This window comes from Lolium rigidum, chromosome 1, assembly GCF_022539505.1.
Source record: "Lolium rigidum isolate FL_2022 chromosome 1, APGP_CSIRO_Lrig_0.1, whole genome shotgun sequence".
Classification (NCBI taxonomy): Eukaryota; Viridiplantae; Streptophyta; class Magnoliopsida; order Poales; family Poaceae; genus Lolium; species Lolium rigidum.
Window position 1 is genome coordinate 81,826,998 of NC_061508.1, and position 27,899 is coordinate 81,854,896.

Genomic DNA, 27,899 nt, shown 5'->3' on the forward strand with positions numbered 1-27,899 from the left:
TTAGGATTTTTCTTCGTATCTGTTGATACGGATAAAAGTAGCAAACCGACGTCAGAGACGGCGCCACGCCACACAGAACGGATCTGGGGTCTTACCTTCTCAAAGTTTTGCGGCATTCAGAAATTGTTCGCAACTTTGGCGTTCTGAGAATATATTGTCGAGTGCTTATTCGGCTGTTGGAATGGCACATTTTATTGAGTCAACAGATGACTTATATTGATCTCCCGATGGGAGTATATGTAGAGTTACTTATAACTCGAAATATACTCTCTTGTTCTTCTATCTTTCTTTTTTATAATTTCATCGGGTACGCAAACAGCGTTCCCGATGGGAGTAGCCCCCGAGGCTACAGCCAAGGACTTGTGCTTGGGTGTAGGCTCCACGCCTTATGTCGCTATATTTTCTTTCTCTCCCGAAATTTTCAAATCTCTCGGGTGCGCGAACAGCGCTCCCGATGGGAGTAGCCCCCGAGGCTATGAGCAAATATTTGTATTTGATCATAGGCTCACACCATTTCTATTTTGTCTTTCTCGAATTTTTCATTTTTCCAAAGTAGCCCCCGAGCATTTGATCAAAAACTTGTATTTGATCAAAGGCTCTCCAATATCTTTTGCTGTCGACTTTTTATGAAACTGTTGAGTCAAAATTTTCCCTTGCTAAGATGACATCATTGTTGACGATAGCCACGACCGCTGTTCCTGGAAATCGCGAGAAGTTCTCTCTCGCTGCCTTGCGGGCCCAAATTACGCATCGTATTGACACGTCGTTCAAGTGGGGGACACACGTCCTCCGCTTTTCCTGGCGCACGCACTGTAACTCTTCCAGGGTGAAATTACTTTTATACCCTTGCTCCACGTGTACACCATCTGGCTCACATTTTTTCCATCCAACGGTGCACCGATTCGCCGCACCTCTTATTTAAGGACTTCATCTTCTTCCTTCCGCACTTTCGCTTGCGCCGTTCCTCTGCTCTCCTCTTGCGCCCCATAGTTCCTTGAGCTCAACCACTCCCACGCTGTACTCCTGCGCCATTTTTGATGCCACCGCGCAGATTGATCAGGCACAACACTCCGGAATCGAAGATGGCTTCCGCAGATCTGGGGAGCGCTGAGTGGGAGAGATCCAAAATCTCTGCCCAGGACATCAACCTGCTGAAGAAACTGGGGATCAGCAAGAAGCCCAAGGCACTGTGCTTCCCCAGCGAAGAGAGCTACCCAACCCCTCCAATGGAGTATCGGGTTAGTTTCGTTGATCATCTCATCCGCGGCCTTTCTACCCCCATTCACAATTTTCTTCGTGGGTTGCTTTTCGTTTACGGATTGCAACTTCATCACCTCACACCCAACTCTATCCTCCATATTTCCATCTTCATCACCCTTTGCGAATCCTTCCGCGGCGTCCAGCCTAACTGGGCGTTATGGAAACGCATCTTTTTGTGTCGCCGCAATGGCTCTGCCAATGTCGCCTATAACATAGGCGGTGTTTGTATCTGCGTGCGCCCTGATGTCGAGTACTTCGATGTCGAATTCCCTGACTCAGTTCAAGGGTGGCGCAAAAAATGGCTGTACATCCACGGGGAGAATCATGGGTGTGTTGAAGACAACATTCCTCCTTTTGATGGTGCCGAGAAAATCTATCGCCGCCGCTCCTGGGACGCAGAGGCTACCGACGAAGAAAAAACGGCGACGGAGGCACTGATGACGCGCATCCACAAGCTTCAAAGTATCAGCGGTAAAGAACTGTCGGGTATCCAAATCACGGCATATTTCCTTAGAATCAGAGTGCAGCCTCTGCAGGCTCGCAAAAATCCCCTCTGGAAGTATGCTGGCAACAATGATGTGGATCGCCTGTCGGTGGATTTGTCGGTCAAGGACTTAGAAAAACTTGTCCGGAAAATCTCCTCCCTCAGCAAGAAAGATGATGTCCCCTCTTCTTGTCGCGTAAAACCATATAGCGCCACCAATGCGCTTCCCAAGGTAACCTTTGTCGACTTGCTCATTTTTGTTTGACATCCTTTGCATAACTCTTTTATTGACATCCCCCTTTGTTTTTTTTATAGAACCATCCAGATCTTGTCTCTCTTCCTCCCCTTCCTGAAGGTGGAGAAGTCGAAGAATGAGCCGTTGTCACTGATGACAACCAAGGTGCTCCTTGCCCTGAGAGTGAACCCGCAGGTTCTTGAAAATCTGCAGGATCCTCTGAAAAGGAGGCTGACTCTGAGGCTACCACATCGGCACACTCTCCTCCTCCTGCTGTTTCTCCAAAGAACAAGAGGAAGAGGACAAACGTCGAAGATTCCGGCACCTCCAAAGCCGAAGAAGCTGCTCCTTCAAATCGGAAAGCAGCTTTCGATCCATACCTTGACACCCTCGTCAGTTCGTAAGTCACCCCTTGTTTCTAACTGTTTTGCTACTTGAAGATTTTTGTCTATCTTGCTTCTTATACTGTCGCCATTTAATCGTAGTGGTGACGAGGAAGAAACGCCAGCTATGGATGCGACTGCTCGAACGAGTACTTCGCATACTTTAGTTGTTTCTGAAGTGCAAGTTGAAGGAGAAGAATCTTCGCCTCCTCAACAAAACACCGACGCGCCTACTCCTCCTGCAAGCCCCCTCGTCCCTTCACCAAAAAGGGCGAGGGTTGAATTACTCACAGAGCCTACCTTACAATTGGGTAGCTCTTCGACTCCTCTTTTGGATGATGTAAGTCCTTGAATATTTTCTGATGCTATCGATGTTTTCAATGTTTGCGTCTTTTCATTTTGCGCTATCACACTTTTCCCCATAGTGACGCTTTCTTTCTCTATCTTTCTTTAACAGCCTTTGATCAAGGAATTCATCCGCTTCGGTGCCCAATTCGTCGGGTACCGCGAGTATGCTAGCAAAGCTGAAGGTAATGTCTTTCTGCTTCTCTTTACCCTTGCCTTCTCACTCCTTTCTTGTCGTGATTTTGACTGGATTTGACTATCTTGGCAGAAAAACTGGCGGAGGCCAACAAACGTGCCGACACACTTGCTCAACAATTAGAGCAAAGTGAGGAGGCTCGTAAGAAGGCTGAATCAGATGCTAGTAAGGCTAGGGCAGATGCTGACAAGGCCAAGGCAGACGTTGCTGGTGTCGAAGAACTTCAGAAGAGGCTTCACGACGCCGAGACTGCTTTGAGCGAGCATAAAACCGCACAATCTGCTCGTGAAGAAGCGATTATCAAGCGCTTGGAATCACAAAGCCGCCGCTTTGTCAGTAAGTGCCCGAGCTATTTTGCATTCTTTGGACTTGCTTTTCTTTACTTGTTTGCTGACCAGTATTTTTTTTGCCTTGACAGGGAAAACATCTCAAGAATATGAACTTGAAGATCCCGACAATGATCCTCTTCTTGACGCACTTGCTTTCCTTGAGTTTCACGGAGATGAAGCACGCGAGGGCATTGATCGGGCCAAGGAAGGGTTGTCGCGGCTCTACCCTTACTTCTTCCCGAAGAAAAAGGAACCCGCAACCTTTCTTGCTCTTGCCAAGTGCTTTAACCCCGCAGAAGATCTTGGACTGAAGCTTCGCCAAGAAAATATGAAAGTTGCCGTTGAAAGCACTGTTGCCCTGGTTGCTGACAGCCAGCAAAGCGTTGACTGGGCCAAAGTTGGCGACACGCAGGAGATGGAGACCACAAAATGGCAATCGCTGATCAGGGCTGTGATGTCTACACCCCCTCCTTTTCCTGTAGACAGTGTTGGGCCTCCAAGAGCAGAGGTTTGTAGAACAGCAGCAAGTTTCCCTTAAGTGGATCACCCAAGGTTTATCGAACTCGGGGAGGAAGAGGTCAAAGATATCCCTCTCATGCAACCCCGCAACCACAAAGCAAGAAGTCTCTTGTGTCCCCAACACACCTAATAGGTGCACTAGTTCGGCGAAGAGATAGTGAAATACAGGTGGTATAAATAAGTAGTAGCAACGGCACCGTGAAAAGTGCTTTGCCCAAGACAAGAAACAAGCAGTAGTAACGCAGCAGTAGTAACGCGATAGAAACAAGTAAACAAGCAGCGATAGCAGTATTTAGGAACCACGCCTAGGGATCATACTTTCACTAGTGGACACTCTCAACATTGATCACATAACAGAATAAATAAATGCATACTCTACACTCTTGTTGGATGATGAACACCATTGCGTAGGATTACACGAACCCTCAATGCCGGAGTTAACAAGCTCCACAATTCAATGTTCATATTTAAATAACCTTAGAGTGCAAGATAGATCAACACAACTAAACCAAGTACTAACGTAGCATGCACACTGTCACCTTCACGCTACGAAAGGAGGCATAGATCACATCAATACCATCATAGCAATAGTTAACTTCATAATCTACAAGAGATCATAATCATAGCCTACGCCAAGTACTAACACGGATGCACACACCGTCACCATTACACCGTGCAGGAGGAATAAACTACTTTAATAACATCACTAGAGTAGCACATAGATAAATTGTGATACAAAACACATTGCAATCATAAAGAGATATAAATAAGCACTTCACTATGCCATCCATAACGGTGAATAAGTATTCTGTGAAATATAGCCTAAGAGACCCACACGGTGCACACACTCGTCACCTTTACACACGTGGGACAAGGAGTCTCCGGAGATCACATAAGTAAAATTCACTTGACTAGCATAACGACATCTAGATTACAAGCATCATCATATGAATCTCAATCATGTAAGGCAGCTCATGAGATTATTGTATTGAAGTACATAGGAGAGAGATGAACCACATAGCTACCGGTACAGCCCCGAGCCTCGATGGAGAACTACTCCCTCCTCATGGGAGACAGCAGCGTTGATGGAGATGGCGGTGGTGTCGATGGAGGAGCCTTCCGGGGGCACTTCCCCGTCCCGGCGGCGTGCCGGAACAGAGACTCCTGTCCCCCAGATCTTGGCTTCGCGATGGCGGCGGCTCTGGAAGGTTTCTCGTACCATGGCTTTTCCGTATCGAGGTTTTAGGTCGAGGGGCTTTATATAGGCGAAGAGGCGGCGTCAGAAGGTCAACGGGGCGACGACACTATAGGGGGGTGCGGGCCCCCCCTTGGCCGCGCCGTCCTAGGGTTTGGTGGGCCTGTGCCCCCTCTCTGGCGGTTCTCGTGTGTTCTGGATGCTTCCGGGCAAAATAGGAACCTGGGCGTTGATTTCGTCCGATTCCGAGAATATTTCTTTACTAGGATTTCGAAACCAAAAACAGCGAGAAAACAAAGAACTGGCACTTCGGCATCTTGTTAATAGGTTAGTTCCAGAAAATGCACGAATATGACATAAAGTGTGCATAAAACATGTAGATATCATCAATAATGTGGCATGGAACATAAGAAATTATCGATACGTCGGAGACGTATCAGGCTGCAAAGCCCAACTCAAAGAAGATCCTTGCCTATCTTGGATGCAAGCCGACTCCTACTCCTAGCTCGTCGAAGCCGGAGGTCTAGTAGAATGCCCTATCTTTTTCTATTTTTATTTTTACTGTTTCTTTTGATGTTGTCGTCACAGTAGCCTTGGCGACAACTGTCGTAGTAATTCTTTTGAAGGCTCTTTCTGTAATATCTGTGTAAATTTCCCGAAGATCAATGGAATTATATTTTGCGTGATCATTAATACTGAAATTTTCTTTTCCAGTTGATATTTGATAACTACTCCGCAAATCCTCATCCTGCCGACACTTTTCCTGCTTCCTCCTTCTCGAGGAAAACACTTGTCGATGATGATCTTGTCGAAGGTTCTTCAAGTAAACACTCCTCGCAAGATTTGCAAGAACTTCACCAACAACTTCAGTCCATGAAAAAGCAAACTCTTGCAATGATGGAGCAATCCCGTAAAGCATCCGAAAGAGAGAGAATTGCCCTTCGACAAGCTAAAGAAGCCATAACTGCCAAGGAAGCTGCTATTTCGGAAGCTGAGAAAGCAACCACTCGAGAAAATAGTATGCTCGAGCTAATGAATGAAGCCAGTGTCGATATGTTAGGTACACTTTTTCAACCCAGAACTTCCTCTGTCTTTTGCTGTACCCCCTTTTTTTATTTCTTGTTCTTTTGCTTAACAGGTTCTGTTTTCGACACTGCTGCTGAAGATGAAAGGGTGAATGTAAGGACGAACCTCCTCGTTAACCTTTCTCTTAACCACGGCTGTCTGTTCTGGGCCACTCCCGAGCGGATCCAACAGATTGTCAGGTTCCAAGACCGTGCCTGTCAGGTTCGCGAATTCCTTAACTTCTGCACGAGAACCTTGACCCTTGTTTACAAGACTATGTTCCCTCGAGATGAAGCTCCCGATATCTGTTCTTGGATTGATGGAAAAGTTTTGAGATGCTCCTCGTATTCATAACTTTGTACGAGCTCGCTTGACTCGTCGGAGCAAGATTCGCCATCATCATGATACATATTTGCCATCCGAAATTAGATCTGACGAAGATTGTCTCTGACTGCCTGGCCAAGAAATCGCGACGAAAGAATAACATCGATGAAATCAATGATATGGTGACTCCTGTGGCCGAAGCGATGATGGATGAACTTCTTCGGATGGATTCTGAATTCTTCGTCAAGGGAAGCTATGCTGAGCCCAAGACAACTGCTGCAAATAATAAAGGTTTATCCATAGATAGTATATTAGGCCTTGACTGAGTTGTACTATATTGCGAAAATTTATGTCTATATTTTTCGTCGAATTCTTTGTATTGATGAAGTTGTCTATATTGTAAAGTGTAATCTATATTTCGAAGCCCCCGAGCCTTTGGCTGGAGCTTATACTATTTTGTCATCTCGAAGAATTTACTGTTTTGCGAGAATATATGTATTTTGCTGTCGTAGATTATGAGCCCCCGAGCCTGTCGAAGAAAAAAAATGTATATCATCACTATCTTTTACTATATTGCAGCACCGCGAGCCCGCCTCATTAAAAACCTTTCCAGCCCCACTCGGTGCCCTAAAAAGGAAAAGAGTGCGTCTGAAAACTCGCGGGCGTTTCAGTACATTGTATTTTTACAAAGGAAGACTATATTTCGGCTCTAAGCGTAGAACCGCCTGAGCTGCGCCACGTTCCAGGGATTTTTCTCGGGAACCCCTGTCTTCTTGTCCTTGATCCTGTACGCTCCTCCTTCGATTACTTCTGTGACGACGTAAGGGCCCAGCCATGGCGACTCGAGCTTTTCGGTACTTTGTTGATTGAGCCGTAGGACCAAATCTCCGACCTGGAAAGATCTTGGCCGCAATCGTCGACTGTGGTAGTTTTTTAGGTCTTGATGGTACTTGGTAACCCGTGAAAGTACTTCATCTCGAGCTTCGTCGAGTGCATCTACATTGTCCTCCAAAGCTTTTCTTGAGGTTACTTCATCATACTCTCTGAATCTTGGGGAGTCATGCTCTATTTCGATCGGTAGTACTGCCTCAGCTCCATGGACTAAGAAGAACGGAGTTTCTTGTGTCGCCGTGTTTGGTGTTGTTCGAATACTCCACAAGACACTTGGCAATTCTTCTGGCCAGGTATGTCGAGCCTTTTCAAGCGGTCCTAGCAGGCGCTTTTTAATACCGTTGGAGATGATACCATTGGCTTTCTCGATTTGACCGTTGGTTTGCGGGTGCCCAACTGACGCGAAGTGCAATTTGATGCCTACTTCTGCGCAGTATGCCTTGAACTCCTTAGACGTAAAGTTACTACCATTGTCTGTGACGATGCTATGAGGTACTCCAAATTGAAAAACGATGCCCTTCACGAATTTTATTGCTGATGCTGCATCTGGTGAATTTATCGGCTTTGCTTCTATCCACTTGGTGAATTTATCGACAGCAACCAACATGTACTCGTATCCTCCTGGCGAAGCCTTGTGTAATTTTCCCACCATATCGAGACCCCATTGGGAAAAGGGCCAAGACAATGGTATTGACATCAGCTCTGCTGCTGGAGAGTGGGGTTTTGCGGCGAATCTCTGGCACGCGTCGCAGGTCCGTACTATTTCTTTTGCATCCTCGATTGCTGTCAACCAGTAAAATCCAGCCCGAAAAACCTTGGCCGCAATAGCTCGACTGCTCGCGTGGTGACCACATATTCCCTCGTGTACATCCTTTAAGATTATCCTTCCTTCTTCGGGTGTAACGCACCTTTGCAGCACGCCCGAAATACTTCGCTTGTATAACTCCCCTTTGACCACTGTGAAAGCTTTGGATCGTCAAATAACTCGCCTTGCTTCAACTGGGTCGTCGGGTATTTCTTTCCTTAGGATATACGATATGTACGCTTGCATCCATGGGACTTCTACCATCATCACCAACTCCTGGTCCTCTTCTTCGTCTGGAGCTTTGTTGAGAGGCGCCGAAGTTTTCTCCTCCTTCTTCTTCTTTTGCACCTTCTTTGGCTTTGTAGATCTCTCAGCTATCTCTTCCCAAAACACACCTGGCAGGATTGGAAGGCACTGCGACCCGATGTTTGCGAGAACATCGGCTTCATCGTTGCTCAGCCTATTGATGTGATTTACTTCGCATCCATCAAACAGCTTCTCAAGCTCGTTGTATACTTCCTTGTATGCCACCATGCTATCGTTGACTGCATCACATTGGTTCATAACCTGCTGAGCTACCAATTGTGAGTCGCCAAAGATTTTTAGTCGAGTTGTGCCGCAAGCTTTTGCCATCTTCATCCCGTGTATAAGAGCTTCATATTCTGCTTCATTGTTAGATGCGTTTGGGAACGTCATCCGTAGGACATACTTCAATTTGTCGCCTTCAGGTGATATGAGTACCACTCCTGCACCAGCTCCTTCTACTCTCTTGGATCCATCGAAGTTCATGGTCCAAGTTCTCGACAAATCTGGGGGTCCTGTATTTTGCAGCTCCATCCACTCTGCAATGAAATCTGGCAGAATTTGCGACTTGATTGCCTTTCTTTTTTCATACGTGATGTCCCGAGGGGAAAGTTCTATTCCCCAAAGGGAGACACGCCCTGTAGCTTCTGGATTGTTCAGTATATTTGATAGAGGTGCTTCATTGACCACTATTATCGGGTGTGCCGAAAAATAGTGGCGCAATTTTCTTGCTGTTGTGATCACTCCATATGCCAACTTCTGGTACTGTGGGTACCGTTGTTTGGAAGGCGATAAAACTTCACTGATGAAATATACCGGCCTTTATACTCCATGAAGTTTTCCCTCTTCTTCTCTTTCGACGACTAGCGCCGTTCTAACCACCTGAGGTGTGGCTGCGATGTATAGCAGGAGAGGTTCCTTCTCTTTTGGCACCACCAAGATTGGTGGTGTCGAAATTGTGCGCTTTAAATCCTCGAAGGCTCTATCGGCCTCTTCGTTCCACTGGAATTTCTCTCCTTGCTTGATTAAAGCATAGAACGGTAACGCTTTTTCTCCCAGCCTGGCAACGAATCTTCTTAAAGCTGCGACTCGCCCAGTTAGCTGCTGTATTTCCTTCAACTTTGTTGGCTTCCTTATTGTTACGATAGCTTGGATTTTTTCAGGATTTGCTTCAATCCCTCTTGCTGAAACTAGAAACCCAAAAAGTTCTCCTGCAGGGACACCAAAGGAACACTTCATCGGGTTCAATTTGAGGCAAAACTTGTCGAGGTTGTCGAAAGTTTCCTTCAGATCCTCGATTAGCGTTGTCCCCTTTTTTGATGTTATGACGACATCGTCGATGTACACTTGTACATTTTTCCCAATCTGTGTTGCTAAGCACTTCTGCATCATCCTCTGGTATGTTGCTCCCGCGTTTTTCAGACCAAAAGGCATTGTTCTATAGCAAAACACGCCATAAGGTGTGATGAACGCTGTTTTGACTTCATCTTCTTCCTTCAATCTGATCTCGTTGTAACCAGAATATGCATCCAGGAAGGAAAGACGTTCACATCCTGCCGTGGAGTCGATAATTTGATCGACCCTCGGGAGGGGAAAGTGATCCTTTGGACAATGTTTATTGAGACATGTAAAATCGACGCACATGCGAAGGACTTTAGTGTTTTTCTTCGGCACCAACACTGGATTGGCTACCCATGCGGCTTCTGTATGCAGCTCCTTGATAAAACCAGCTTCTCTCAGTCGATCGATTTCTGACAGCATAGCTTTGCGGTTTGGCTCCGAAAAACGCCGCAAAAGTTGTTTTATTGGTCTCGCTAATGGATCCAAGTTTAGGTGGTGCTCGGCAAGTTCCTCGGGTACTCCTGGCATGTCAGCTGGACACCATGCGAAGATTTTCCAGTGCTCACGGAGGAACTCGACGAGCGCGCTTTCCTATGCGAGGTCCATGTCTGTCGCAATGGACGTCGTCTTTTTCGGGTCTGTTGGGTGAATCTGCACCTCCTTAGAATTTTTCTCGGTGTTAAAAGCTGATTCTTTGTTGGGCCTTCCTACATCTGGCAACACATCATAGTCAGTCGTGAGCCTTGACGCCATGTACTCTGCTTGCATCCCGAAGGTTTCTGACAGTCGATGAAAATCCTTATCACACTTATCGGCTAGCGCGAAGCTTCCTTTGACTGTGATTGGTCCCTTAGGTCCAGGCATCCTCCATAGCAGGTACGTATAATACGGTACCGCCATGAACCTAGCATATGCTGGGCGTCCCAACAAAGCGTGGTATTGTGATGGGAAATCCACAACTTCGAATTCCAGCTTTTCTATCCTGTAGTTTTCTCGGGTCCCAAACTGAACATCGAGATTAATTTTCCCCAGCGGATAACTTGGCTTCTCCGGTGTAATACCGTGGAATCGTGTGTCGGTTGGTTTCAGGTTTGCTAGGGATATGTTCATCTTCCTCAGTGTATCTGCATACATAAGGTTTAAACTGCTGCCGCCATCTATGAACACTCGAGATACGTCGAATCCTGCAATTACTGCTGGTAAGATAAGTGATGATTGCCCTGGTCGAGGAACTTGTTGTGGATGGTCCGCTATTGTGAATCCGATATCTTGCCCTGACCAATTAAGATACTCAACCGTTGGTGGAGGCATCTTCTCTGCTATGAACACCTGTCGCGAGATTACTTTCTGAGCTCTATTGGATGGCCTGCCTTTCTGAATCATCGAGACCGCTCCGTTGGAATTGGGATCAACATAAGGCGATGGTGCGGGTGCTGCCGCTATTCTGAGCTGATGTCGATTGTCGTCCGTAATTGCGGGAGGAGGTGGCAAGTAAATCTCACTCCTGGGTCCTTGAGGATTTCTGATCGCTGCCTGGGCATTGGCATGCCCTGCCCACCTTAACATTACCTGGAAATTTCGGCAATCCTTTTGCAAGTGTCCTGACTGTCTTTTTCCGTTATTGTCGAGATAAAAATGCATCTGACACGGCCCGTTCATCATCTCCTCGGGAGACACGAAAGGTCTCTGAAACCTTGACCCTGTATTTTGCCTGTTGTTTCGAGAGTCATCTCTATTGTCGCCTCGCTGCTCGTTGCTCCTCTGATAATTATCTCTATTGTTTACTCCGGCGTTTGCTCGGAAGCCAGCCGAAATTTGCCCAGGAGCATCATATCCCGAGTACTACCGAGGAAATCGTCGCCTATTTTGATAATTTCGGCCGTGGTCCTCCTCTGGTGACCTATGCCGTTTGTTGTGGACAGCATCTTCTCCATCTGCCCATCTGTTTGCTATCTCCATTAATGCGGATACTGTCTTTGGATTGGTTCTCCCCAAATCCTCGACAAAATCTCCTCGCCTGATTCCTGTGACAAACGCATCTATCGCTCTCTCGTCAGATATATTCTCTGCCGAGTTTTTAATGATATTCCACCTTTGGATGTATTTTCTCATTGATTCGTCTGGCTTTTGTCGACACGCCCTCAGTTCCTCTAGCGATGCAGGTTTTTTGCAGGTGGATCGGAAATTCTTGACGAATACGTCCTCGAAGCTATCCCAGCTGTCTATAGATCCTGGAGGAAGCTTCTTTATCCAAGATCGCGCGGCTCCACTTAAATGCACCTGGATGCTTTGCATAGCTGTTGCTCTGGTTCCTCCTGTGAGTTTCACCGTCTCGAGGTAATCAACTAGCCAGTCCTCTGGATCTTGCAGGCCGTCGAATTTTTTGAAGTTATCAGGCAATTTAAACCCCGAAGGGACCCGAGTTTTTCGGACCCTCCTTGTGAAGCATGGCAAACCACACATATCCTCGTCGTTTAGCTCTGGGGAATGCCGATGTTCCCTTCTATTTTGCCTTGCTCTGTCCACCCTTGCTTGGGCTGCCGTGTCTCTTGCCCCACTTGTTCCTTCGGGAACTGTTGCTGCTGCCGCAGGTCTTGGACTATTTTGCCTTGCTGTTCCTTTGGGAGGTGTTGATGCAAACGCCATTCCCATGGCTCCGACTCCTGCCATCGCCATGTTGTATAGTGCCTCCCTTGGATCTCCTGGAGGTGGCCTGGATGCGGGGGTAAAGGCCTGTGTCGCCATATACCCAGCTTCTGGTGTCTTGGGGATAATATTCCCTCTCGTGTCTATCGACATAAAGGACATGTCGAGGTTTTGAACCAAGTGCTCTCTTTCTCCTTCAGGTATGTTTTGTAGCCTTGATCTTGCTCTGTTCCGAGCTTCCCTGTGGCTATCTCCCGAAGTTCCAGATTGGCGACTTAACTCTGCCCTTCGCCTGCTTGATGCGAAGGCTGCCTCCCTCCTTCTGTTCAGAGCAGCTGTCTATTTTTCCAACTCCCTTGTAGCTCGCGCGAGCCTATATTGATATGCTTGCAACTCTTCTGGCGTGGCTGTTGTGGCCATTGGTTCTGAGCCGTCCATAGCTCTTGCGGCTCTATCCCATGCTGCTTGTGGGAGTTGAACCCTAACATGAGGTGTAGGTCCGACATATTTGCTGCCTAGACCTCGTCGTAAATCAGAGGGATCAACGTATGGATTTCCCAAATCGTCGAAAGCCTCGGACGTTTCTTCCTGATCGCGGCTTGGCTCTCCGATGGCATAGATCTGGTGATATTTTGTATCCAGATCTCCGCTGGGTTTGGTGACACCATCATAAAGATTGGTGAAGACCTTGCCCACTGTAGTGGATTTGTCGATGAAGTTGAAACTGTCGACACTGCTAGAGTCATCGCTTATATAGGAGTCTGCGGATGACTCGAAGGACAATTCGCTGAAGATCTTGGCGAGCTTTTCGCTTGCCCTGGTGCTGATGAAGCGTGGCGATGAAGTCTCTTCTTCGCCTGACTCGATTGACGATGTTGAGCTCGAAGAATCGGAATCGACCGCCGATAATCCCGACGAGATCGGAATTTCAAGACGATACGCTCCCTCTTTCTCGACGCGAAAGTGGAATCTTCCGAACGTCATCTCCATAGGCTCCTCCAGATACGCATATGCATCCAAACGGGAGGGCGGGTGAGGAACAAAATCGACAGGACCAGTTGCGATCTGTTTACCTCGATCCATTGCGTTGCTTGCTATTGACGAAGTCGACGATCTTGAACGTGCCATTGAGATCAGATCCTTGACGCCTCTAATCCCCACGGACGGCGCCAATTGACAAGGGATTAACTTGTCAATGCCTACGGGTTGTAGACTAGGGTTTAGTTGGAAGTAGAGGGCAAGTAGATCTCGAAGGTTTCAGCCGAAAAGTACTCGACGATACGAAAACTAGGGTTTGTGAGACAATGATTTGATGCTAACTTTGTCCCTCGACTCCCCCTTATATAGGAGGTGGAGCCGAGGGATTCGTATTGTACAAGTTACAGAGTCCGGGAGGGTTTCCAACTCATCCCGCAAGATTACAAATATTATCTCCTAATACAACTCTAGCTTTCCTTAATAACAACCTGGGCTTCCGATTCTTCTTATTCTTCGAGTCGTGGGCCTTCAGTAAACCCCGGGTACTATCTTCGGCAGGCCCATTGGGGATGCCTATGTCAATATTCACCTGTTCGGGAAAACCTAAATACCAAGCCTCCATCCACAAAAAGTTCCATCGCGACCGCCATCGACGAACCTAGCTTGGGAGGGTTCTAAAGCTCTTCCCAGCACCCTGCCGAAGGGGGAGATCATCACCGGAGGCCTCTACACATCTCCATACCCGCCTCTGAAGTGATGCATGAGTTACTCATCTCTAGACTACGGGTCCATAACAGTAGCTAGATGGTTGTCTTCTCCAATTTATGCTTCATGTTTAGATCTTGTGAGCTGCCTATCATGATCAAGATCATCTTTATGTAATGTTACATGTTGTGTTTGCTGGATCCGATGAATATTGAATACTATGGTTGAGATCGATTATATACGTGTCATATGTTTTTTGGGATCTTGCATGCTCTCCGTTGCTAGTAGGTGCTCTGGCCAAGTATGTGCTTGTGACTCCAAGAGGGAGTATTTATGCTCAATAGTGGATTCATGCCTCTAGTAATCTGGAAGAGTGACAATAACTTCTAAGGTTGCAGATGTGTTGTTGCTACTAGGGAGAAAACAACAATGCTTTGTCTAAGGATAATTCTATTGTTTACTTTACACACATTGCTTAATGCGATAATATGTTGCTTGCAACTTAATACTTAAAAGGGTGTGGACGTTAACCGAAAGTTGGATTATTAGTCATAGACTCAGTTGGATTACGGTCTATGTATTATGTTGTAATGCCCAAGTCAATCTCATAGTAATCATCTTGTCATGTATGGTCTTCATTCTGTCAATTGCCCAGCTGTAATTTGTTCACCCAACATGTTATTTATCTTTATGGAGAGACACCTCTAGTTAAATGTGGACCCCGATCCTTTCTTTTACATTGCAAATACATGTTCTTTTTATTGCCAAGACCCACGGCAACAAATCTTTTATTTCACTGCAAACAAACATCTCTTTCCATACTATACGGTTAATCCTTTCTTTTCAGCAAAACCGGTGAGATTGACAACCTCACTGTAAGTAGGGTAAAGTATTTTGGTTGTGTTGTGTGCAGGTTCCACGTTGTTGCTGACGCCGGTAGTGCGCCCTAGCACAAATCAGCTAGCAACACCTTCATAAGTCATTCATTTCTCCTACTGATCGATTAAACCTTGGTTTCTTACTGCGGAAAAACTTGTTACTGTGCTCATCATACATTCCTCTTGGGGTTCCCCAACGGTGTGCAACTACGGAACATCACGTCGCACGACCTCCACGCGTCGGCGCCCGACCTCCCGAGGGTGGGTGGGAGGGGGGCGACGTGGTACGCGAGAGGGGGTGGGAGGATGGAGGGAAGTGTCACCGATGAAGACAGACCCGATGTACGAGAACCCAAGCGCTTCAACCGATTTTCTACAAGAAGCAGATATAAAAAGATTCCGAAGTAGTCCGATTTTTGGTGAAATGTTTCTCTCCTTTATAAGAGACTAAAGTGTTAAACCTAAGATTTAAACTCCGCTAGGTTAGGATGCCACTGCTCTCCTAAGAGCATCTCCAGGAGCTCATCTATATGGACATGTATAGCAAATATAGAGGACAGACCCCCCCCAAAAAACGTCTCCAGCAGCACATGTATATGGACATGGGTCGATACATGACCATCCATCTCTCGGGTGCGTCCTCCACTTCTGGGTGACCAAGCTATTCCGCCCGGCTCCAGCGCGAATCGGAAGCTGCAGCGACGAGGAGGACGACGCCGGCGCCTGTCCGCGACTCGCTGAAGGTACGCGCTGGACCTTTTTTATTTTTGCATCGCCGCGCGGTAGGTAGGATGGGGTCGGCGGCAACGCTGGAAGCAGGGCCCGGGCCGGGGCGGCGCAGGCGAGATGGGGACGGCGGCGGCGCTGGATGTAGGAGCAGGGGCGGCGTAGGCGAGATGGGGCGACGAGGGTGGCGCAGGCGAGATGGGGCGACGGGGGCGGCGGCGCTGGATGTAGGGGCCGGGGCGGCGCAGGCGAGATGGGGCGACGGGGGCGGCGCAGGCGAGATGGGGCATCGAGGGCGGCGGCGCTGGATGTAGGGGCGGGGCAGGGCAGGCGAGATGGGGCGACGGGGGCATGGAGCCGGCGCCATGGTTGTAGGGAGCAGGGGGCGGCGGAGGGCAGGGGTTGATTTGTCTACTGTGAATTGATTTTTCTTGCTTTGCTACTGCCTTGGTACTGCATCGCATGAAAAAAATTGTACTGCTTTGCTATGAATACATTTCTGCTTTGAATTGATTTTGTGTAGACACTAAATTGTGATGTTGTTTATTGTAGATGGACAATTCAGAGATGAACAACTCACCGGCACCTAATTGTGGATCTTTTTTGGACTTGTTGAATACGGGTTCCGGTGACATGAATTGGGGTGACACACAGAATTTTAGCCCAATTGGAGAACAAATGACAACGCCAATTGAAAATGATGTTGCATCTGGTAAACCCAAACCGAGTAGAAAGGGTGTCCCGAAGGGGAAAAATTGGTCAAGTCTTGAGGACAAGGTGTTGATAGAATCATGGGCAAACACAAGTTTGGATGGGGTAGTCGGAGCCGATCAACATTCAGATTCTTATTGGGCTAGGATTACGGAGTACTACAACCAACACAAGAATCCAACATGGCAGCTTCGTAATGTTGCATCGGTCAATGGTCGCTACACCACTATTTCATCCGCTACGAGCAAGTTCTGTGGATGCCTTCAGCAGGTTTTAAATAGAAACCAAAGCGGAAGAACTTTAGGCGAGAAGGTATGCATGTTTTGAACATTTGTTAACTATCTTCCAATTCCTGTGTAATATTCTATATGTGTTTTGCTACATATTTTAACTACACATTTCTTGCTGCTGCAGAAAGAGGAGGCACACCTTATGTTTATTCAGAACGATCCAAAAAAAGCCTATTACATTCATGCACTGTTATTTAGAGTTTGTGAAGTATCCAAAGTGGGAGTTAAGAGAACTTGAAGTTTCTCACAAAAAACAAAAGAAGAAGTCCAGGTGTCTCTGCTGTTGCTATTATTGATGATGACTTAAGTGTATCTTCCAAAATGCTTGAACGAGAGGAGGCACCTTCCGGTTCCAAGCACGAGAAAGAAGCTCGAAAAGGTAAAAATCCCATGTCCGATGGTAGTTCTTGCAAGTTATCGTTACAATCTGTGTGGGCACAAAAGCAAGAGAAGGATGAGATGAAAGAGGCTTCCAAATCTGCTCGCTACGCACAAGTAATTGAATTGCAAAAGGAGAAGATTGCATTGAAAAAGATAGATGTTGAACTTAAGCAATTTGAAATTGACGAGAGGGTTATGCTGGTGGACACTAGTGGTATGAATACTTTACAAAAGCAATTCTACGAAGGGAAGCAGAAAGAGATCATTGCTCGCCGCCAAGGAATGCGATTTGTTAGCTGCTTGATGTATGAACTATGTTGTTTGTTGGCTGCTTGATGTATGAACTATGTAGTTTGTTGGCTGCTTCATGTATGAACTATGTTGTTTGTTGGCTGCTTCATGTATGAACTATGTTGTTTGTTGGTTGCTTGATGGATTATATCACTCATTGCATTTTAGAAATGAAATGTTTTATTGATAACACTGTATTACATCACTCGTTGCATGAAAGGTAAAACTAGATGAAAATAAATGGATTACATCACTCATTGCATGAAAGGTAGAACTAGATGAAAATAAATAGATTACATCACTGGTTTCCAAACTTTTGCCAAATGTTCTCAACTAGATCACGTTGAAGCTGAGAATGATCAGCTTTATTTTAAATCCGGTGATGATGTGAAGAAAATCACTTAGCTCTTCTGCATAAGTACGAGATACTGTGACCCTTTCTCCCATTCCATCATAAGTGTAGCTTTGACGACCATTGTCTCGCTCCTCTTCAACGATCATATTGTGCATTATGACACAAGCTGTCATGACATCACCAATTTCTTTACGCTTCCAACCTTTAGCGAGGTCCTCGAACAATGGCAAAACGAGCTTGCAGAACTCCAAAGGCTCGTTCCACATCTTTTCTAGCCGCCTCTTGCATTTGGGCAAATTTCTTCTTCTTTTGGGTGTCTGGAGCTGGTATGGTTTTCACAAATGTTGCCCACTGTGGATATATGCCATCTGCAAGGTAATACCCCATTGTGTACTGATGACCATTGATACTATAATTCACTTCTGGAGCTTCGCCTCCCGCTAGCTTTGCAAACACGGGAGAACGTTGAAGAACATTCAAATCATTGTTAGACCCTGGTAAACCAAAGAAAGAATGCCAAATCCAAAGATCTTGTGAAGCAACTGCTTCCAAAATCATTGTGGGCTCTTTGACATGGCCTTTAAACATGCCATGCCATTTCTTTGGGCAATTTTTCCAAGCCCAATGCATTCAATCTATACTCCCTAACATACCAGGGAATCCTCTTTCCTCCCCTATTGCAAGCAATCTTGCAGTATCTTCTGCGTTTGGAGATCTTAGGTACTTGTCCCCAAATACTTCGCAAACTTTGATCACAAATTTCTTGCAAGACTCTAAATTTGTGGATTCCGCTGAGCGGATGTACTCATCCGCTAAATCAGCAGCTATTCCATAAGATAACATCCGCATTGCCGCGGTCATCTTTTGCAGAGGATGCAACCCTTGAGCTCCAGCAGAATTTCTTGTTTGCGTAAAATAACCCTCGTAGTCATGCTCAAGTATACCATTAACTATGCGGTTAAATAAATTACGGGACATCCTAAACCTGTGCATAAAAAAGGTAAATGAGACACGGTACTGAAAATATACAAACACGGAGTAGTGTTCTAATGACAAACCTTTGCCGAAATAAGTGCTCGGGGTAGCGAGGATTTGTTTTGAAGTAATCATCCCAGAGAAGAACAAATCCGGCATCTCTTCCTCTGTCGATTATCTGACGTCCAATCTTGGAACCGCCACGGTGTCGGGCATTTCCCTGCTCTTCCTCCTCGGCGATTGCTGCCATAATAAGTTCATCATCGCCTGATGAAGACGACGATGAATTCATCATCATATCCCAAGAGGTGCTCATTGTATCGTGAGAGAGTGGATAGAGAGCAAAGAACCTGCAACCAGGAATGTAGTGAGAGAGCTGGGAGGTGGTGGTATATATAGATACAAAAATATAGCTGTTGGGTATATAGCCGTTGAAAATATAGCCGTTGGAAATATAGCCGTTGGGAATCTAACTGTTCAAAAAATAGAGCCGTTGGAAAAAATCTGTTAAAAGTAGTTATAGGATATATTAAAATATAGGAGAGAGAATATAGATGTCCTGGTTATAGATGATCTGCTGGAAAACTGGGGACATCTAAAAAGGAATGTTTATAGATGATCCTCTATATGGAGATATAGAGGACCAAATTTGGATGAGCTCGTGGAGATGCTCTAACCATTTAATCACGCGTTGGTTCTATTATGACCGTTAAATATGAAACATAGTGATAGATGACTGCCATGCTACGAGATAGGGTGTACGTGCGGCACCCGCCACATCAAGCCCATGAGCAGTAACGAACAGGAGAGCATAGTATGGTGGCTTGCCGTTCTTCCTCTCCGGCTAGACAAACTGACCACTTGCTCGTGCTGGTATTCTTATGCGTGTTTGAGAAGGTTTGTAGCTTCTTGCTGTCGGTGCAGAACATATAACCCGATTACCATTTGCATTTGTATAATCCTGAGCTGTATTGTCTGAAATTTTGACTGATCTGAATCCGGCGGCAAATTTGGTGTCTAGGAATTCTTGTTGCACGGAGTTTCGTGGATCGTATCAGTATATGTCATGCATTTGGTAAGCCAAAGTGGCCTGCCAAGCCCAAGCCAAAATCTCTCTGTCACACAGTTTGTTTTCTTGGACCTGGACGGCTGTGTAATGGACTGAAGTCCGCTGACTCAAAAATAGCCTACGTGGGGAGCGAGTAGACATGGATTTATAAAAATTCGCAAAAAAAAAAAAAAGACATGGATTTATAAATACTCACATCGATTCATATTACTTGATACTAATATAAAGTAAATAAATAAAAATATACCATGAATCACGAAAAGTCTATTTGGCACAACAGCACCAATGCTCCTGATTTTTAAAAATCATATTTTTAGATTTGAAAAAATATAAAATTAAATACCCACATACATATAAACATTCGGAAGGTACGGTAGAAATTTTGAAGAAAAATATTTTGTATTTTAAGCTATACAAAAAAGACAAATTTCTGACAAATATATACCTCTATACGTAGCCACAAATTTGTTTTTTTCCTGTAGCTCAAAATACAATGCAATTTCTACCGAAACTTTGCATGAATATTCAGAAAATGTGTATGTATTCATGGAATAAATGTGATGATTTTTTGAAATGCAGAAATTCAGTTTTTAAATATTTTAAAAACCGAGAGCACCGGTGCTCATGTGCACCAAATTTGCTTTCCATGAATCATGCATATAAAAAATATATATGCATGAATGTGCATGTCAAGTTTGAAACTAAAATAACAAGTGTCCAATAAATAGTATGAGTGTCTTTTTTTATTGTGCAAAAAATACAAAGTTCTATATGTTTTCTTTTTTTCTATCGACCACATATGATCGTATTTTTTCTTAAAACCTGCATAAGTAAATATCAAGATATTATGTACCTGCATATTTATTTTAAAATTGTCTAAAACTTTGAAACCCCATTTTCGAGGTATTTTAAAATTCAGGTCTACTAAACCCATGTTCCCCTGGCTATGTGACCATAGATAGGTTCAAAAATCACGTTTGGGACACTTTAACCCCCGCCGCAACACAGCCATAAAGATACGTTCGTTGAGTGGATTGTTGATATTTGAGTTGTATTGAGTTCCAAAAAAAGGATGATCAATTACACCATCAACATAACAATTCAGGCGGAAAAAATGGCACTCATATGTTGACAATACAGATAACCTGTGCATGTTTTACAATTTTGGCCAAATCTGAACATCAAGTTGAATTGCTAGCTGGCACCTAGACCGGATTTTCAGAACCCTGACATGACTGTTCTCAAAATATCAGCCATGGATGAGTTTGTAAGAGCATGTAGAATGGGGGCTCTTAGAGGATGCGCTAGGTTGGTTTTCCTAGCCGTTAGGTCCAAATCCCACTCTATCCTGGGATTCCCTCGAGCATTGACTCAAAGTGGAACGCCTGTGCTAAGCCATTCTTTCATTCCCTCGACATCCTGTTTTAACTAGTGATTACTGTTCCGATTAGGGAAAAATAAGCGCGAGCATTGGGAGGCTGGGGCGTTTGGGTATTAACCAATTTTTTGGTCTTTATTTTTTCTTACTTAAACGTCTAGCTAAGCGGCTGGGTTGTACATGCCCTAATATTGCCAGTGAGATTCGTCACATGCGGACAAAGTTGGAAAATTACCAAAACTTAGAAAAATTAGTGTAAGTACTATATTGGAGCATAAACTCAGTTTCTCATTTTAAAATATATCAAAGAGAGGACTATTTGAAGAAAAATGTACTCCTGTAACTTCAACTCAAATACCATTTGCTGTGATTTTCATAAGATTCCAGAAAACTTATATTAAGTGTGTTCTTTTGCTGCCGTCTAAAGAGTGTGTTTAACCAAAGCTACATTTTTTGCAACGATTCCAGAAGAGATTGGACTGATGGTTCAGATGTCTTTTCAGACGTTTCCTAGGATCACATTCACTTTTCTCACAAAGCAAGATCGAGTGGTGTTTTGGAACATGGGAGCATATGCTCCCTCTATTTTGAAATTTATTTTGCACATATTTTGAATTTCGAAAAAATTGAAACGAAAAATTCGCACGTACATCTTCACGTGCTATGCGCTCACAAAGTTGTTTCATAAAAAATGGACTTGTCATGTGACATGTGTAAAAAAGACAAAACTCTGTGCTAAAAGTAATATTTTTTACAAGATATATTTTCTCTTTGGGATTTCTATTTTCGTGCCCTCGGTTCCTTAGTTGTGCTCAGTTTTCCCCAGCTCCTTAGTTTTTCCTCAGTTTTCCCCAAGACCTTGTCTGAAACCATCACAGATGCTGTAACGGCCGGTTGCCCGACGGTTGACCGTTATCTTCCGACTAGTGGGGCCACGTAGAGCCCGCAAAGACACGTCGGACCATCCATCTTTGTTTGACGGTAAGCATCGTCTGTATCCACGACCAAAACACGCACGAGTGGGGCTTCGGTATATCGAATGACAAGTGGGCCATGGCGCTGATACAAGGGGCAATACACGGGTAGAAATAGATTTTTAAACGGAGCTCTACAGCGATGGCACGGAGGAGGTGGCTGCGGGGTGCCGAGATGAGATCGACGTCCACAAAGAACTGCATGAGGCGAGACCAGACGCATTAGATAGATATGAACTAGACGCGTTTAACCATGCAAAGAAGAGAAGAAATGGTCGACGACATCGACAACTACCTCAAAGCTTTGACTGACCGTGTCCGACACGAACGCGAGCAATGTAGAGAAAACTAGTGTCTCTCCTTTCTGGCGTGTATAGATGGATGCTAGAAGAGTGTGGTGGCGAAGGGAAAGACCTCGCGGTGGTCTGTGGCGTCCAGAGCATAGCGGGGCGGCGTGGCCGTGCCCACATCGGCGTGGATGCATGTTCGGCATTGGCATCGGCATGTACGTTCGGCATGGGCCTCGGCGGTATCTCCGGTGTGTCGGTGATCGAATGAGGGGACGGGATTGAGGGTGCATCCCGACGGTGACCTAGCAGTGGCGTCGAGCATAGCCGTTCTGACCATGCCGATATCGGCATCGGCAAAGTTTGGAGGCTGTGGTGCTCGAATCAAGGAGGGATTTGTTTCTTGTACGCCAAAAGTTATTTGAAACAAGTTTCGTGTTGAAGGTTAGGTAACGAAAGTTTGTAACTAAGCCCAAAATTATACTAGCGCCATGGTGAGGTTCTTTTTGATAGAGCTATACGGTTGGACAAACTTTTTTGATACTTTTTAGATAGGGTTCCTTGTTGTTACACGTATGGCATCATGTATGGCAAATTTGGGATCATTTGGAGATGTTAGAAAAAATCACTTTGCTTAAACGCATGCCGTTTCGTCTCACTGAAACCAGCTTTTCTAACAAGGTGATTTATTCTACATCCTCTAAATGACCTCAAATTTCATACTGCTGATCTTCTATACATAGATAGATAGATTGTTTCGTTTTTATATTTTTCGAACTTTTTATTTCCCTTTATAATATCCAATTGATTTTCAGGTCAAAACCTCGAAAAACGGCATCATGTATGGCATCATTTTCGCCATAAATTTCAAATTTTGTGAAACTTTCCCTTTTAGATATTCCTTGTTGTTATAGATATGGCATAATATATGCCAAATTTGGTTAGGTCTCACTGAAACCAGCTTTTGTAACAAGTTAGGTTTTTTTGACTTTCTCAAAAGGGATTTTTTTCTACCTTCTCTAAATGACCTCAAAAATCATACAGACGATCTTCTATACAAAGATAGGTAGATTGTTTCGTTTTTACATTTTTTTGAACTTTTATTTCCCTTTATAATACCCATTTGTTTTCAGGTCAAAACCTCAAAAGTTAACATAACTAGATGGTGAACCCTTCCAAACTTCAAATACAAAGATAGATAGATTGGTTCGTTTATCATTTTTACCGTGAATAGTAATGGCTACAAGAAATCGGTGATGGTCTATCATTTTTTGCGTGAAAAGTAATGGATACAACAAATCGGTGATGGTTTATCATTTTTTACGTGAAAATTAATGGCTACAACAAATCGGTGATGGTTTATCATTTGGGATTTTCGTGAAAATTAATGGCTACAACAAATCGGTGACGGTTTATCATTTTTTGCGTGAAAATTTATGGCTACAACAAATCGGTGATGGTTTATCATTTTTTGCGTGAAAAGTAATGCCTAAAAGAGTTTATAATTTTTAGTGCGTGAAAATAAATACAGAAAACCGCCCTTTAGCATACTTAGAGAGTGGAAGGTAACCGCCGACAGAGAGAGAGAGGGGTTATCCTACCCGTTAGATCATACGATCAACGGTCGGCGGGCACGATCCGCGTGACATGGGCTAGACCAATCAGGGCAATTTTGCACGTGTGAGAGAATTTGTGGAGGGAGAGGGCAAAACTGAGTAGTATCAAGAAACCAAGGGCACCTATGTAATAAACAGACTAAAGGATTCAAATATGAGATTTAAAAAATGGAAAATGCGTGTTTTGTACAATAAAACCCATCTTGGCCTATCTCAAACTATTTGCAATACAAATATACATGAGTGTGAGAATTGTGGCCTCATTTAGACAAAATATGTTTTGGGGAAAGCTGTTTTGGGAAGGGCTTATTGTGGAAAACCATGCACCTTCATAGCTACTAGGTGATTTGAGAAGGCCTTTGAGAAGTGGCAATTTGTGGTAAAACTTGATTTATCTATGACTTATCTATGTTTTGAGAACTGGCAATTTGTGGTAAAGACTCCATGAGTATGTGCCACTATTTTTCGGAATTTTTTGCACATTAAATGACTCATTTAACTAGTTAATCCCATTTGTTGATTGTCCGTTGACCAGCTACTTGAGGGTAAAACCGAGCATATTGCACTAGCCGGTATTAGCATTCAAGGGGAAAACCGAGCACACAAAAAATGCTAGTATAATGCTCGAGGTTATACCTGAGTATATCTAAATTTCCGGGGTTAGACTCGAGGACGCGTGTTGCGATGCGAGAAATGAAAGACGTGCAATTGTTGATGCGTAGACGCCGGTCGCGGTGCGAGAGTCGAAGACGTGCAATCGTGGACGCGTGGCGTATTGCGGAAGTCCAAGACGTGCGGACGTGCGAGCGGTGGACGCGTAGGACGCGGGTCGCATTAACCACCCCTTGCCTTTATAGACGCCTCCTCCCACTATCTCTGTCACTCTCACTCGCCTACGCAACGCCGCCTCTCTCACGTCCCATCATCTTCTCCAAAGCAAAAAACCCTCTCCCTCTCCCTCTCCTCTCGCCGGCGAGATGGACAAGGAGAATGCCAATCCCATCGTCCACGGCGCCGTCGGCTCCAAGCGCGACGCCTCCCTCTTCGACGCCGTCCCCTCAACGGACGTCGCCGCCGTCCCCTCAACGGACGTCGCCGCCGCCTCCGCCGTTGCATCGGAGGCTGCTGCCGCCGGTCGCGGTCGGATCCCGCCGGGATGGGACCCTCACGAGCCGGTGCCGTACGTCCCGCCCCCGAACCGCTACGACACCTCCATAGAGGACCCATGGAACGAGGTAGCTACGGTTTGCTTCCTTTTTGTTCCCCATTCCTTTTTGAACCCTATTTGTGCTGGTGTAGATGGATATGTGGATGGATGAGTATTGGGCTAATATTTGCGCCGATTTTATTCCATTTTGCTTTGATCCCTCCTTGATTTCGTTTAAGATTTGGGGTTCGGCCGTTCGGTTAATTTATGCAAGTAATAATGGGATCTCAATCGGTTAATTTATGCAAGTAATCATAGGATCTCAATCAGTTATTTTATGCACGAATCAAAAGATATCAACCGTTTAATTTTGCAAATAATCCGGAATGTGTTCAAGTTCAGATCCGGAATCTTTTTCTTTGCCTATGATGAATCGGTGGGCACAGATTTTTACGGGGAGGGTTCAACGAACCATTTCGTGTACAAATCGTTGTGCATGAGCTTTGGTTCGCTTACACCATCCCTCGTAGACATATAATCGTGTCCACTCTAACCGAGGCTGCCTCTGTTTTCCTAACTTTGTTATCATGCACGTTTGCAACTCATTCACTAATAAATTCCCGTTTGATATGGATCAGCTGTCCGGCAGCGATGTCGGCAGCGACGACGAGCACCATGATGTCAAGACTCGCCGAGTGCCTGCGGAGGCTGCAGGGTCGGCCGGTACGTCTCCTACCTCGACGTCGCCAAGGGTGTCTACGAGTGCCCCTTCCGCACTAGGAGGATCGGCGGCACCGACTTCAACCGCGTCCTCACGCATGCCGAGAACATCGGCCACACCAACCCCAAGGTCGGCGCGTCGGTGAACCCCAACTCCTTCCGCGCCAAGCACTTGGCGCTCGGCATGCACCTCCGCAGCATCCAGCGGGTGGAGATCTCCGGCGGGCGCATGCCTCCGCTCAAGCCCAAGGCTCCCAAGGGGAGCAACAAGTGGAGGCAGAGGCGGATGGGGTAGGCGGAGTCCTCGGACGTGTGCTCGCTGCTCGCCTCCTCCATTTTGTTGTTGGGATCCCTTTGTTGTTAGCTAGGGATCCCTCGTTGTTATGTTGTTAGTATGATGGTGCTCTGTCATCGCTGTGAAGAACCTCGAACCCTACTATGTTTGGCTCGTCGAATGCAGCTTATTATCTATATTGTCTATCCCTATTCTACTATATGATCTTGTGAATTTATCGTACATTCCCTGTAGATTTGCTTCTAGATTTAACTACATACATATGGACCAGATTGAGTACTAGATTGAGCTCCCTACTAGATTTGCTGCCATATTGGGCAAACAACAAGGGCCAAAAGGCACAAATAATAATTGAAGAAAGACAGAAATGCAAGCTTCTCTAGATTTGATACTAATTAGGTGAAAAAAGGCGAGAGAGAAGGAGGCGGAAAAGGTACTCTTAAAAGGGAAATGCCAATGGCCGAGAGAGACAAAACCCAGCTCCCGCTCACGTGCAACCAAACGCTATCTCGTCCTCGTCCCACGCGGTCCCTTTCTACTAGCCCCACGCGACGTGGGCCCACACGACGCGGCCCCACACGTCGGCACGGGAGCGGTCAACTTAACGGGAATCCTGCCGTCTGAGCTGCCTTCTGCGGGTTTCAAACAAGCACTTGGGGAAAACTGAGGAAAAACTAAGGAGCTGGGGAAAACTGAGCACAACTAAGGAACTGAGGGCACGAAAATAGAAATCCCTTTCTCTTTTTTACATAGACCACAAAAAATATTGATTTTTCGTGAAACTTAACGAATGCACATAAATTATGGATATGTACATGTAGAATATTTTGTCAAAAAAATTCGACAACTTGAAATATAATTTTTTGGTATAGGGAGCATACGCACCCGGGAGCCGAATTGAATTTCCGAGAAAGGTGTATAATATTAGAGATGCAAGTGCAATCCCACAAATGTCTCACTTATACTCCATCCATTTCATATTAGTTGTTGTGTCGTTGATTCGAATATATCTAGACGCATTTTATCTATGAACACATCCAAATCTGCGATTATTAATATGAGACGGTGGGAGTAGTTTATTTTATGTTTTCTAGCTTAAAATTTTGCAAAAACATTAAAATAAAAATTAAAAAATAAGTATAAGTGGGATTTTGGTGAGACCTCATTTGACAACTTAGATAAATTTATACTTACTCCATTGAAAAATAAGTATCGTAGATTTGTTTAAATTCGCATGTATCTGGATACTTATTTCCAAACAGAGGAAGTATTTTATTGTTTAACATGGTCCATCTATTGATCCATGTATGATAAGATAATGCTTAATCAAGAGTGAAAAATGTAGTATACCAGGTAAAATAAGAAAAGGATGCAATACCATTTCCCCCTGCTAATACTTTTTGGTCGATCGATTTAGTAGACTAGTCACAATGGAAAGTATCATACACTAGTATCATGCACATGATACTAGTTTATGATACTACCCCACAATGCATAGTATTAAGATAGTATCATCATATTGAATGCTTTGTAGAATCTCAATGTAAATTTGTGTAGAGTACATGATGTATTTGCTATTAAGTTTTCTAGTTTTACGTGCTATGATACGTTATACCCATCTCTCACCTTATGTATTCGTGTGCCACATCAGATTTTTGTCAACATGGCATGCATGATACTACTTATGATACTCCCATTGTGGTTAGTCGTAGTACATACATGCAGTAGGGCTGATACATTTGAAAGAACATTTCAAGTTTGCATATCACATGCATGCACGTCAATTATTGCTCGTGGTGACC

At 44.9% G+C, this 27,899-nt stretch overlaps 1 pseudogene; it reads left to right on the forward strand.

The window, feature by feature from the left end:
- Positions 1–16,286: 16,286 nt before the first annotated feature.
- On the forward strand, positions 16,287–17,326 carry LOC124648231 (annotated as a pseudogene).
- The last annotated feature ends 10,573 nt before the right edge of the window (positions 17,327–27,899 follow it).